Below are 12934 nucleotides of genomic sequence, written 5' to 3' on the forward strand. Positions count from 1 at the left end.
GAAAAAAGCTAAACTTCATTTTTTTTTCAAAATACCTTTCCACACAGACTCTTAGGGCAGGCTTGTGGTTAAAATGTTTATAAGGAGAATTGCACCTGGGCTGTGGTCTGTTTTTAAATAAACTTGCACCTGCAGTGGCTTTTCATAGAATTGCTATTGGGATCTGCCTGTTGGCTGACTGGCAGAACCCAAAGCTAACCATTACCCACAGGTCCTAATCGACAAGTGGTCTACTTCCAAACTTCATTGGGAAAAAAAAAATAAGCTTAGAGTTCATGGTCATTTTTCTGTTGACATGGTAACAAACATGGTCCCAAGAGAATCCTTCAAACCCCGTTTTTGGTCCGTCAGCCCCAGTACTCTGGTCTAGCTGTGCTTTAAGGAAATGTATCATCTATTTGGGGAGGAGGCTGCTGCTACAGGCAAATATGGAGTCTTTCCTTTCCTGTGATATACTATTTGCTGTTTCCTGTTTTACAATTCTTTTATTCTGTCATTTCCTTACCAAAAATTTAACCGTTTACCACACAATCCTTATCAAAAATCATAAAGTATTTTAATTTAATCTTAGCAAGTCACAACTTAATTCAAGTCACCCTTTACTATTAAAATAGATTGCAATAAACTCCACTTGTGTCCCCACATTACCTTATATAAATTAACACATTCCTTCACCTTTTTAAAGTCATTTTCTTCATATGTATATAATTTCTCTCTTACACTAAATGAATGCTTCCTTGAAGCACAGTGGGGTTTTTAAAGAGCAGTTTCAAATGGCACTTAAAAAAAGAATATGAAGAGAAACCAAATGGGCACCACAGGGCTGGGGATATAGTTCAATGAGTGTGCACCACCAACACACACATAAGCACATACACACATAAGCACACATTTGTGTATATGCACACATTCCACACACACATGCACATATACACCACACACACATGCATACACATGTACACACACACACATATGAGCCCATACAAGCACATGCATATACATATACAGTAGATTTGTTAGATTAAAGAGCAAGACTCATTTCTATAATTCTGGTGCTCAGAAGACTGAAGCAGGAACATCGACAGGAGTTTGAACACAGCCTGGGCTACATAGTAAATCCCAGGCTAGTATCAGTTAGTGTGAGACCTAGAACAGCAGTTCTCAACCTGTAGGTCATGTCCAGTAGTCACATATAGATATCCTGCATAAAAGATATTTACATTACAATTCATAACAGTAGCAAAATTCCACTTATGAAGTAGCAATAAGAATAATTTTATGGTTGAGGGTCACCACAACATGAGGAACTAAAGGTTGCAGCATTAGGCTATATTAAAGAACCACTGCTCTACAGAGAGTAAAAAAGTGAGAGAGGAGCCAGGCGTGGTGGCACACGCCTTTAATCCCAGCCCTCGGGAGGCAGAGGCAGGTGGATTTCTGAGTTCGAGGCCAGCCTGGTCTACAAAGTGAGTTCCTGGACAGCCAGGGCTATACAGAGAAACCCTGTCTCGAAAAACCAAATAAAAAAGAAGAAAGAAAGAAAGGAAGAAAGAAAGAAAGAAAGGAAGGAAGGAAGGAAGGAAGGAAGGAAGGAAGGAAGGAAGGAAGGAAGGAAAGAAAGAAGGAAGGAAAGAAGGGAGGGAGGGAGGGAGGGAGGGAGGGAGGGAGGGAAAGAAAGAAAGGAAGGAGAGAAAAGAAAGTGAGAGAGGGAATATAGGTCAGAAGATACATTTTTCCTTGTTCTAATTATTTTATCAGTGTTTGTATTTGCCATCATTACCACGTTAAATACATTTTTCTTGAGAACAAGGAAAAAGAATAATACATGAAAAATGACCAATCAGTTATTTAAAAATATCAAGTGCAGGGCTATGGCTGGCTCAGTCAGTAAAAGCACTTGCCCTGTAAGCACAAGGAGCTGAATTTGATGTTTAGAACCCATGTAAATGTCAGGTGTGCTGGCATGGCAGTGCTCAGAATCTCAATGCTGAGGAGGGAGGCACAGGAAGGAGGATCCGTGGTTTTCACGGGCCAGTGTGTCCTAGTTGGTGAGCTCTGAATGAATGAGAGACCCATCTCAAAGGAAGTGGACTCCTGAGGATGAGACTCGAGTTGTCCCTCCACAAACACATACATCTATGCTATTGCACCCACAAGATGAAACTCACCAAGGCTGTATATTCTGTAATATACAAATCTCAAAACAAAATTTTAGTATCATCAAGATAACTTTTTTTTTGTTTGATTCTCTGGAATCTAGTTCTCTGGGGGGTCTCCTCTATCAAATCTGTTCCATATTACTCTGGAAGATGTATAGACACTAATCACCTTTTCTAAAAATGAAAAAACATTTCTCCCAAATCAGCATATCCTTGAGGCAGTGTCTTAGTCAGGGTTTCTATTCCTGCACAAACATCATGACCAAGAAGCAAGATGGGGAGGAAAGGGTTTATTCAGCTTATACTTTCCACATTGCTATTGATCGCCAAAGGATGTCAGAACTGGAACTCAAGCAGGTCAGGAAGCAGGAGCTGATGCAGAGGCTGTGAAGGGATGTTAGTTACTGGCTTGCTTCCCCTGGCTTGCTCAGCCTGCTCTCTTATAGAAACAAGACTACCAGCCCAGGGATGGCCCCACCCACAAGGGGCCCTTTCCCCTTGATCACTAATTGAGAAAATGCCTTACAGCTGGATCTCATGGAGGCACTTCCTCAACTGAAGCTCCTTTCTCTGTGAGAACTCCAGCTTGTATCAAGTTGACACAAAACTAGCCAGTACACGCAGTAACCAGAAAAACCTTTATTGTTCAATGTATATCGGAAAGGGAAAAGGGGGAAGATATATCGGCTTGTGTAATCATGCTAATTGTTTTACCCAAAAAAACCTGTTTGCAATGTTCCAAATGAAGGCTAAAGAAAGAGAGCCCCCAGTTGGTTCTGACTGGGAAATAAAATTGCCAATGGCTAATGGTTGGGCAGAGAGACGGAGGCAGGACTTTTAGATTTCCCAGACAAGGGACGAAGGAAGGAAGTAGGGATTCTGCCATGAGAGGAGTATAGGACTGACCACATGGTGAAGGAGAGGAGGGTGAGACGACTGAAATGTAGGTAAAAGGGAAAGCGACCCCATAGGAGGGCTGACCAGAAACAGGGCAGCAAAGATAAAATATAGATTTAAGAAGTATTAACTCAGGAATACTGGAAGGGAGTGTGTGCTAGCCTCAGGGAGGTTCAGGAAGTGGCCAATCACTCACTGAGCTAGTGAGGCTCTCTCTCTCTCTCTCTCTCTCTCTCTCTCTCTCTCTCTCTGTGTGTGAGTGTGTGTGTGTGTGTGTGTGTGTGTGTGTGTGTGTGTGTGTTTCATTCACAAATCCAGAGAACTCTGAGTGGATGGCAAGAAGGGTGATCACCTTCCAGAAGCTGAGAGAGGATTAACAATTCACCACAACAGCCATGTGGCTGGAAAACTTCAGGCACTAAGGCTGGGTTGAAGGTCTTCTGAGGGAACACAAGATCACAAGGGCAGAAAGTGCAGAAGTGGGGCCTTGGATAAGGAATCATAAAGACTGTCCAAGCTCTGTTTTTCAATGCCATCTCCAGTAGCTAGCTAAACAATATACAAAGAGCATTTGAGAAAATAAAAGTTATCCATTCCTGGACCATCCAGAGACTACCCCACCAGGGGATCCATCCCATAATCAGCCACCAAACCCAAACACTATTGGATATGTCAGCAAGATTTTGCTGAAAGGACCCTGATATAGCTGTCTCCTGTGAGGCTTTGCCAGTGCCTGGCAAATACAGAAGTGGATGCTCACAGTCATCTATAGGATGGAACACAGGGCCCCCAATGGAGGAACTAGAGAAAGTACCCAAGGAGCTGAAGGGGTCTACAACCCTATAGGTGGAACAACAATATGATCTAACCAGTATCCCCAGAGCTCGTGTCTCTAGCTACATATGTAGCAGAAGATGGCCTAGTCAGCCATCATTGGGAAGAGAGGCCCCTTGGTCTTGCAAATTTTATATGTCTCAGTACAGGGGAATGCCAGGGCCAAGAAGTGGGAGTGGGTGGGTAGGGGAGCAGGGCGGAGGGAGGGTATAGGGGAATTTCAGGATAGCATTTGAAATGTAAGTAAAGAAAATATCTAATAAAAAAAGTTATCCACTCCTGAAGTGAACCCATAGTCCTGTGTCTGTCTATTCCTGTCCTTTCGAGGTCCCTGTGTTGTTCATATCTCTGCTGGCTGCATCATTACATCATGAAGTTTGTGATAATTATTATAGCAGCAATAAGAGTGCTGGAATAATTTGGGGGTCATAATTTTCTTGTATAATTGGAGCAAGTACATATTTTCATTTAAAATAATTTCTCTTTAAAACAAACTAAAAGAGTGCTGGCAGTAAGGCCAAAGCTTCTTTCTTGGTCTTTAAAGCAAATGGCTTTGTGTTCAGTTTCCTTCGTTAAACATACATTGGCATTTATTATACATGGTGAGGCTGGAAGGGAATAAATTATAACCTTTGATCAGACTCAAATACAACCTAGTGGATAATTGTGATATTTTCATGATGGTGAAGCAGAGATTAGTAGGCTGGGGAAATAATTCATGTTATAGAAGGCCTCCCAGCAGAAGTGAGATACAAGCTAATAGAAAAAAATAAGTGGAAATCAGGCATAAGAGGGACGAATACAGTCTAGGTGAAGACTGTAATGTCATTGACAAATTGGGAGTTCAAAGAAACCATGACCATTCAAAGAAATAAATTGCAGATGCCAAAAGGAGTCCAGAGACTCTACACTTCATTTATTTCAACATATAAATCCTTGTATAAAACAGTTCTGTAGAAAGCTAAAACATTCTATATAAGTATAAATTTGGATGTTTATAGATGTTGTATTGTATATTTGGTTACCTAGTTCAATTCATTATCAACATGAAGTAAATTTTCTGTCACGATATCAGAATATTATTTACTCAGACCTAAAAGTAAACACTTAGGTAATACATTCATGGCTAATTTATATGTGTACTTGAACACTATACTAGGTAACAAACAACCATAGTATGAAGGAATGCTCTAATATGGCAAGCAGGGTAAACAAAAGTACTTTGAAAGAAAAAATTTACAGTAAGTAGACAATTTTTTATTTAAAAAAAAAAAAAAGACTCCTTCTTATTCTGTGTGAGTGTGTGAGAGAGAAGATAACTTCCAGGAGTCCTGCTCTCTCCTTCCACAAAGTAAATCCTGAGGCTCAAACCCAGGTTAACAGTGAATATCTGCCTGCTAAGCCCCCTCAATGGCCTTAGACGGACAGTGATGTCAGGGTGGGGATACAGTAGTAGAACACTCATAGAGCCCATGCAAGACCCTGGATTCAATCCCAGCACCACAAAAAAAAAACAAAAAAAACAAAAAAAAAACCTAATAACTAAATAAGTACATACTTTTATCTTAGAACAAAAAAAGAAGAAAAAAAGAAAAAAAAACTTCCCAAAATTAACTAATGAGGGAACAATAGACCAATCTCTGAATAACATCCTCAAGTTACACTTTCTGGTGTTTGCCTGTACTGTAAACATACTGAGTTGCTAAAAATGATTTCCACGGCTCCCAAATGAAACTAGAGAAAGATGACATAGCCCCTGCTCATGGTATTCACCTGTCTGTCACTAAACAGACCATCACTGATAGTTTCTGAGCACTCTCCCTATATAACCCTGCCGGTTCCAGTTCTTCCAGTGCAAACCACTATACAAGATTGTCATGAATATAAAATGTCAACTAGGAAACAATACAATAGTTGAGAAAGCCAAGTGTAAAAATAGGAGGCAGATAAAGGAAGGCCGTGTATGTTAAGTAAAGGACTAAGAGGGTTTTGTTTTGCTTGTTTGTTCAGAGTGAGAAGATATTAGGATCTAGAGCATAGTTGATGGAATGCTTGCTTGCCTAGCACAGATGGAACCTGAGCTCAGTCCCTGCTACCCTATAAGACTGAGAATGGTGGCACAGGCCTGTAAGCCTGCATGGTCATCTTTAGCAATCTAGGGAGTGTTAGGCCATCGGAGGCTACAAATGACCCTATCTCAAAAAATAAAAGAAAAATAATCAAAACAACTCTTCATTTTGTCAGGCAATCAAACCAAAGACACAATTTTTCAAACTTTCAATACTCAACACACATAGCCATGGAAGTTTCATATCACACTTCCAAATCATTTCTAGGGGTGTGTGTGTGTGTGTGTGTGTGTGTGGCTTAAAATAGATACAAACCTTATTTGCAAAATGTTTCTATCAATATTAGTCTCAGAATAAGTGGTTTCTAACAGAAACCAATGGAAACTATACTTCATCTCTTCCATTTTCTTTCTTATGCCTAAAAATAATCCTTCTTTCTTTTTTGTACCAAAAATAGTGAACTGTGTGATCTTGGTGTATCTCAATAAGTAGGTAGTTAGTAACACTAACTATACATTTCCTATTATTCTCATATCAAGTTATTATTATTACTATTACTACCTCATTGAAAGTAAACAAAAACTACTTTTGATAAACTCAATCATCTGAAACTAGTCTAAATTCTGGAATATAAACATTCATTCAACTATTATCTTATGTTCATAAAAACTGTATTTAATATTTCATCATTCAAATATAAATAATGATAAAAAATTAAAAGCCTATACTGCTAGGCATGACAGTAAATACTCTTAATACCTACACCCAGGAGGGCGAGGTGGAAGGATCACAAATTCAAGGCGAGTCAAGGCTACACAATGACATAATCAAAAAAAAAATAATAATGTGGTTGTAGTGCCAGACACCCTTAATCTCAGCACTCAGGAGGTAGAGTAAAGAAAGCCAGGAGTCAAGTCAGTCTGGGATAGATGGCAAGTCAAGACCAGTCAGAGCTGCAAGAGACTGTCTCCAAACAAAAAGCAAATATACAAAGAAAAAGGGAGATGCTGAAGACAAATTGTTTTGGAATACTTGCTGCTATTCCGAAGGACTCAGGTTCGATTCCTAGCACATACATGGTGGCTCACAAACATCCATAGCTCTACTTCCAGAATATCCAATACCCCTTTCTGGCCATCACAGAGTACCAGGCAAAAGGCTCATCCATTTAAAGTAAATAAGTACATCTAAAAAAAAAAGAAGAAGAAGAAGAAGAAAAGCAAAGATATGACAGAATCTGGTACATGCAATCACTTGTAACGTTAGATATCATTAATTACTTCATTAGTACAATATGAAATAGAGCCTGAGAATAAGACAATACTTTCACAACCCAGAATATATTCTCTGAAGGAAGTACCCTAGCATTGTCTAGACTCTCAAATGTCATTCATAGAACCCTATGTTTTATAAGAAAACACTGTGAATACCTTATAAAGCAAAAAGGAGTTATCTTACTAATTCCTGAACATCAAAATGATGTAATAAACATTCAAGGCAATGAATAATTGTAGTTGCCACAATTACAGAAGTAAACTGTGAGACTAGTAAGATGGCTCAGCAGGAAAGACAGCCTGACAACCTGCGTTAGATCCCTGAACTCTCTCTCTCACAAACACACACACACACACACACACACACACACACACACACACACATACACACACACACACACACACACACACACACACACACACACATACACAAAGTACCTTTTATCCACTTAAAGAAAAGTGTTTCCTAATGGCTGCTCATTTTCTCTGTGATCTGTGTTTTTCTTTTTAATTGACATGGGCTTACATTCTCTAGCATCACTTAATCTATATTTTCAGGAATACAAAATTGTTTTGAGATCGTGTCTGGCCACCACCTATAGGCCAAGGTGGCCTAGAACTTATAGGATGGAACAGGTTGTTCTTAAAAATCAAAATCCTCCTGCCTAAGCGTCCTGTGTAATAGAATTACAGTACTTCTGACAGAAACACAATTTTCTTGCAAAAAAAATTTCTCAATTAAATGGTAAGTAATCCTAATGGTATGTGTGTCCTGATGAACAGGACAGCTCTGTGAGGTCATATCTTTTCTATCTGATGACACACTCAGTTTGCCTTTGGCTCTACTGAAGTATAAACTGAACACAGTATGTGTGACACAGTGTGTGTCACGGCCCACACGCCATTAGTACTTGCTATTAGCATAGACCATAGGTGGTTAATAGTGCTATCTACTAAACCTCGTTGTTCAAGGGAACCACTCTCAGTTTTCCCTTAATAATCTATGATAACTTTGCCTTCTAAAAAAAAAGAAGGGTTTCTGGAGAGACGGCTCAGTGGTTAAGAGCATTGACTGCTTCCAGAGGTTCTGAGTTTAATTCCCAACAACCACATAGTGGCTCACTATAATGGGATCTGATGCCCTCTTGTGGTGGGTCTGAAGACAGCTACAGTGTACTCACATAAATTAAATAAATAAATCTTTCAAAAGAAGAAAAAGATGACGAAAACAGATTCAAATATGAGGTTTATGCTTATTATCATAACATGGATTTCTAGCCACATCCTATTCATTAAATTGTATTTTCTAGCTTGTCACTAATGGCTCACACCTTTAATCCCAGCACCGGAGGAGAAACAGAAAGATCTGTGAGTTGGAGGTCAGCCTGGTCTACAGAACTAGTTTAAGGACAGCCAAGGCTATATAAAAAAAGCCGTTTTTTAAAAAATTGTGTAAGGGCTTTTAAAGCTTTCAGACACCGTTGGGCACTTAAGGTATTGTGTACTTTAAAAATACCACTTTTCTGAAAGATGTATTAATGTTCTCTTCTAAGAAAAACATTTTATTACAGAATTTAAAACTATCATTGTATGATACTGTAAGACTTGTATGATGCTCAAATAAATATGAACATCAGCTAGTACACAATAAACCAACTCTAATGTATGTTTTCTTTTTCTTTTTTTTACAGTAAGTTTAAAAAACTGCCTTTATTCTATTAGTTGGAAAAATTACCTTGTACAGAAAAAAGTTTAGTCAGCTGAAGAGAAGAGACACCCCCCCAACCCCACCCACTGCCACCCATAAGAACTGGTGGCTCCTCTGGGAGGCAACTCGGATACAGTGTGGAGAAAGGAGCACTGTGACCCTGCAGTCCAGGTGAGAAAGGCTATGCCACCTCCAAAGTATAACTGCCTCAGGCAGGAAACCAAATTCCTACTTACTTAGTCCAGTCTGGAAAGGGGTACTAGAATGATATATAGGGCTGAATAGGGGATATGGCCATATTTTATCAGAGAAAGTGACAAAATGGGAATTTTAAAAATGAATTTTTCCATCTGACTTTATTTCCAAATTCACTTTCTTTTTAAGAAAAAGAAAGAAAGAAAGAAAGAAAGAAAGAAAGAAAGAAAGAAAGAAAGAAAGAAAGGAAGGAAGGAAGGAAGGAAGGAAGGAAGGAAGGAAGAGAAAAGAAGCAATATATGGGCTGGTGAGATGGCTCAGAGAGTAAGAGCACCAACTGCTCTTCCAAAGGTCCTGAGTTCAAATCCCAGCAACCAAATGATGGCTCACAACCATCTGTAACAAGATTTGACTCCCTCTTCTGGAGTGTCTAAAGACAGCTACAGTGTACTTACATATAATAAATAAATAAATAAATAAATAAATAAATAAATAAATAAATAGAAGCAATACACCTTCTGTGGGAATGACAAATATCAGTATTAGGAAATCCAATTATACAAAAAATACTACATCTAGTCTGGGGTAGATATATTTATTTTTTGGTAACATACATTAAGTGGCACTAATTACACAGTAACTATTAAGGTAACTAACAGGAGACCACAGAACTGTAACTCTGCCACAGCTGCCTGGACTTGGGCCTTTCTGGCTGAGGAAGTTTTCAAAAAACTGGATGCTCTGGATGCTCTGGCAATGGAGTCTGTTCACAAGGAAAGCTCTGAAGTAGTGACTCACCAGAGTGCTTGCAGCTGACAAAGTAGGCAGGACATGTTAGTTATAAAATAGTTACAGCCTAATTCACAAAAGTTACCAACTGTTTCTCTTTCTAGAAAGAAGCAAAAAGTTAAGAAATTCTTTGAATTAGCGCCTGATGTAGGGTGGAGTGCAGAGAGGGCTGTTAGAGCAGTGTCAGAAGGACCCTGGCTGGTCAGACAGGTTGGACATTATTAATAATCATGGTTGGCTTCTAAATCCTGGTAGCAAGATGACTCCTGATTTGTAATCTTAGGTAAATTATAGATAAATGAAAAGGCCAGTAATCATACACTAAGATTAATAAACAGCACTTCAAATTAACCGCATGGGGCTGCGTTTCACAAGATGAGGCACCCAGACTTTTTCTTCCCATGTCTAGCTTGCAGAGCAGCTCTCGTGGCCATCTCAAAAACCTCTCTCACTACATCTTTGGTCTTTGCTGAACACTCCATGTACCCAAAAGCGGTGGGTGGGGAGCACCCTAATGTATTTTCTTAATGCAAAAGGTGGTGATAACAACTAAATGTGAAGTCCTGGTGAGGGGTTTTATGGCTCTGATTTCTATAGCATACTCCCTAGCCTTCAACTAATTGCCTGTAACTCTCCATGTGTGTTAATCTTAAGTTAAAACTGAAGGTCACTGACTCCATTCTAGTTCAGTTTATGTCTCAAAGATGTTTGCATTTGTATATAGCATTCACTAAGCCTTATAGAGCACCTAAGGTATGAAATCAAATATACTTTTTATACATATTCACTAAACAAATATTGAACATTTCTCTGTACCAAACTTAGGGGGGAACCCCTAGTGGATTTTTTTAAGCTATTTTGAATACAGCACAAATCCCTTAATTTGGGGAAGAAATGGTAAACCCTTTTTGGGAGACTTTTTTTTAACAGGTTCTAGCAGGGGAATGTAGCAAGTAGCTATTCACATACCCTTGACCAAAGAACAAAGATTGTTCTTCTCCATCTGGGAAGGCTATCTTCTTTAACCTGGCCTAACACCCGGGGAGACATGCCAGTGGAATCAGCCCATGACAATGAGGGGAGTTAACAGGCAGATTACCCCTCAGGTCCTTAAATCCTTTTTATGATCGTGTGTGTGTGTGTGTGTGTGTGTGTGTGTGTGTGTGTTTGGTTAGGGTTGTTTTATTTATTGTTGCTGTCTTGTTTTATAAGACAAGACCCCCAGCAGCAGCGGTCGCCATCTTGGTCCGGGACCCGCCGAACTTAGGAAATTAGTCTGAACAGGTGAGAGGGTGCGCCAGAGAACCTGACAGCCTCTGGAACAGGCAGAAGCACAGAGGGGCTGAGGCAGCACCCTGTGTGGGCCGGGGACAGCCGGCCACCTTCCGGACCGGAGGACAGGTGCCCGCCCGGCTGGGGAGGCGGCCTAAGCCACAGCAGCAGCGGTCGCCATCTTGGTCCGGGACCCGCCGAACTTAGGAAATTAGTCTGAACAGGTGAGAGGGTGCGCCAGAGAACCTGACAGCTTCTGGAACAGGCGGAAGCACAGAGGCGCTGAGGCAGCACCCTGCGTGGGCCGGGGACAGCCGGCCACCTTCCGGACCAGAGGACAGGTGCCCACCCGGCTGGGGAGGCGGCCTAAGCCACAGCAGCAGCGGTCGCCACCTTGGTCCGGGACCCGCCGAACTTAGGAAATTAGTCTGAACAGGTGAGAGGGTGCGCCAGAGAACCTGACAGCTTCTGGAACAGGCAGAAGCACAGAGGCGCTGAGGCAGCACCCTGTGTGGGCCGGGGACAGCCGGCCACCTTCCGGACCGGAGGACAGGTGCCCGCCCGGCTGGGGAGGCGGCCTAAGCCACAGCAGCAGCGGTCGCCATCTTGGTCCGAGACCCGCCGAACTTAGGAAATTAGTCTGAACAGGTGAGAGGGTGCGCCAGAGAACCTGACAGCTTCTGGAACAGGCGGAAGCACAGAGGCGCTGAGGCAGCACCCTGCGTGGGCCGGGGACAGCCGGCCACCTTCCGGACCAGAGGACAGGTGCCCACCCGGCTGGGGAGGCGGCCTAAGCCACAGCAGCAGCGGTCGCCATCTTGGTCCGGGACCTGCCGAACTTAGGAAATTAGTCTGAACAGGTGAGAGGGTGCGCCAGAGAACCTGACAGCTTCTGGAACAGGCGGAAACACAGAGGCACTGAGGCAGCACCCTTTGTGGGCCGGGGACAGCCAGCCACCGTCTGGACCGGAGGACAGGTGCCCGCCCGGCTGGGGAGGCGGCCTAAGCCACAGCAGCAGCGGTCGCCATCTTGGTCCGGGACCCGCCGAACTTAGGAAATTAGTCTGAACAGGTGAGAGGGTGCGCCAGAGAACCTGACAGCCTCTGGAACAGGCAGAAGCACAGAGGCGCTGAGGCAGCACCCTGTGTGGGCCGGGGACAGCCGGCCACCTTCCGGACCAGAGGACAGGTGCCCGCCCGGCTAGGGAGGCGACCTAAGCCACAGCAGCAGCGGTCGCCATCTTGGTCCCGGGACTCCAAGGAACTTAGGAATTTAGTCTGCTTAGGTGAGAGTCTGTACCACCTGGGAACTGCCAAAGCAACACAGTGTCTGAGAAAGGTCCTGTTTTGGGCCTTCTTCTTCGGCCAGGAGGAGGTCCAAATACAAGATATCTGCGCACCTTCCCTGTAAGAGAGCTTGCCAGCAGAGAGTGCTCTGAGCACTGAAACTCAGAGGAGAGAATCTGTCTCCCAGGTCTGCTGATAGACGGTAACAGAATCACCAGAAGAACAATCTCTAAACGGAGTCAACTATAACTACTAACTCCAGAGATTACCAGATGGCGAAAGGTAAACGGAGGAATCTTACTAGCAGGAACCAAGACCACTCACCATCACCAGAACCCAGCACACCCACTTCGCCCAGTCCAGGGAACCCCAACACACCTGAGAACCTAGACCTAGATTTAAAAGCATATCTCATGATGATGGTAGAGGACATCAAGAAGGACTTTAATA

This window comes from Mus musculus, chromosome 5 (genome assembly GCF_000001635.26).
Source record: "Mus musculus strain C57BL/6J chromosome 5, GRCm38.p6 C57BL/6J".
In the NCBI taxonomy this organism is placed as follows: domain Eukaryota; kingdom Metazoa; phylum Chordata; class Mammalia; order Rodentia; family Muridae; genus Mus; species Mus musculus.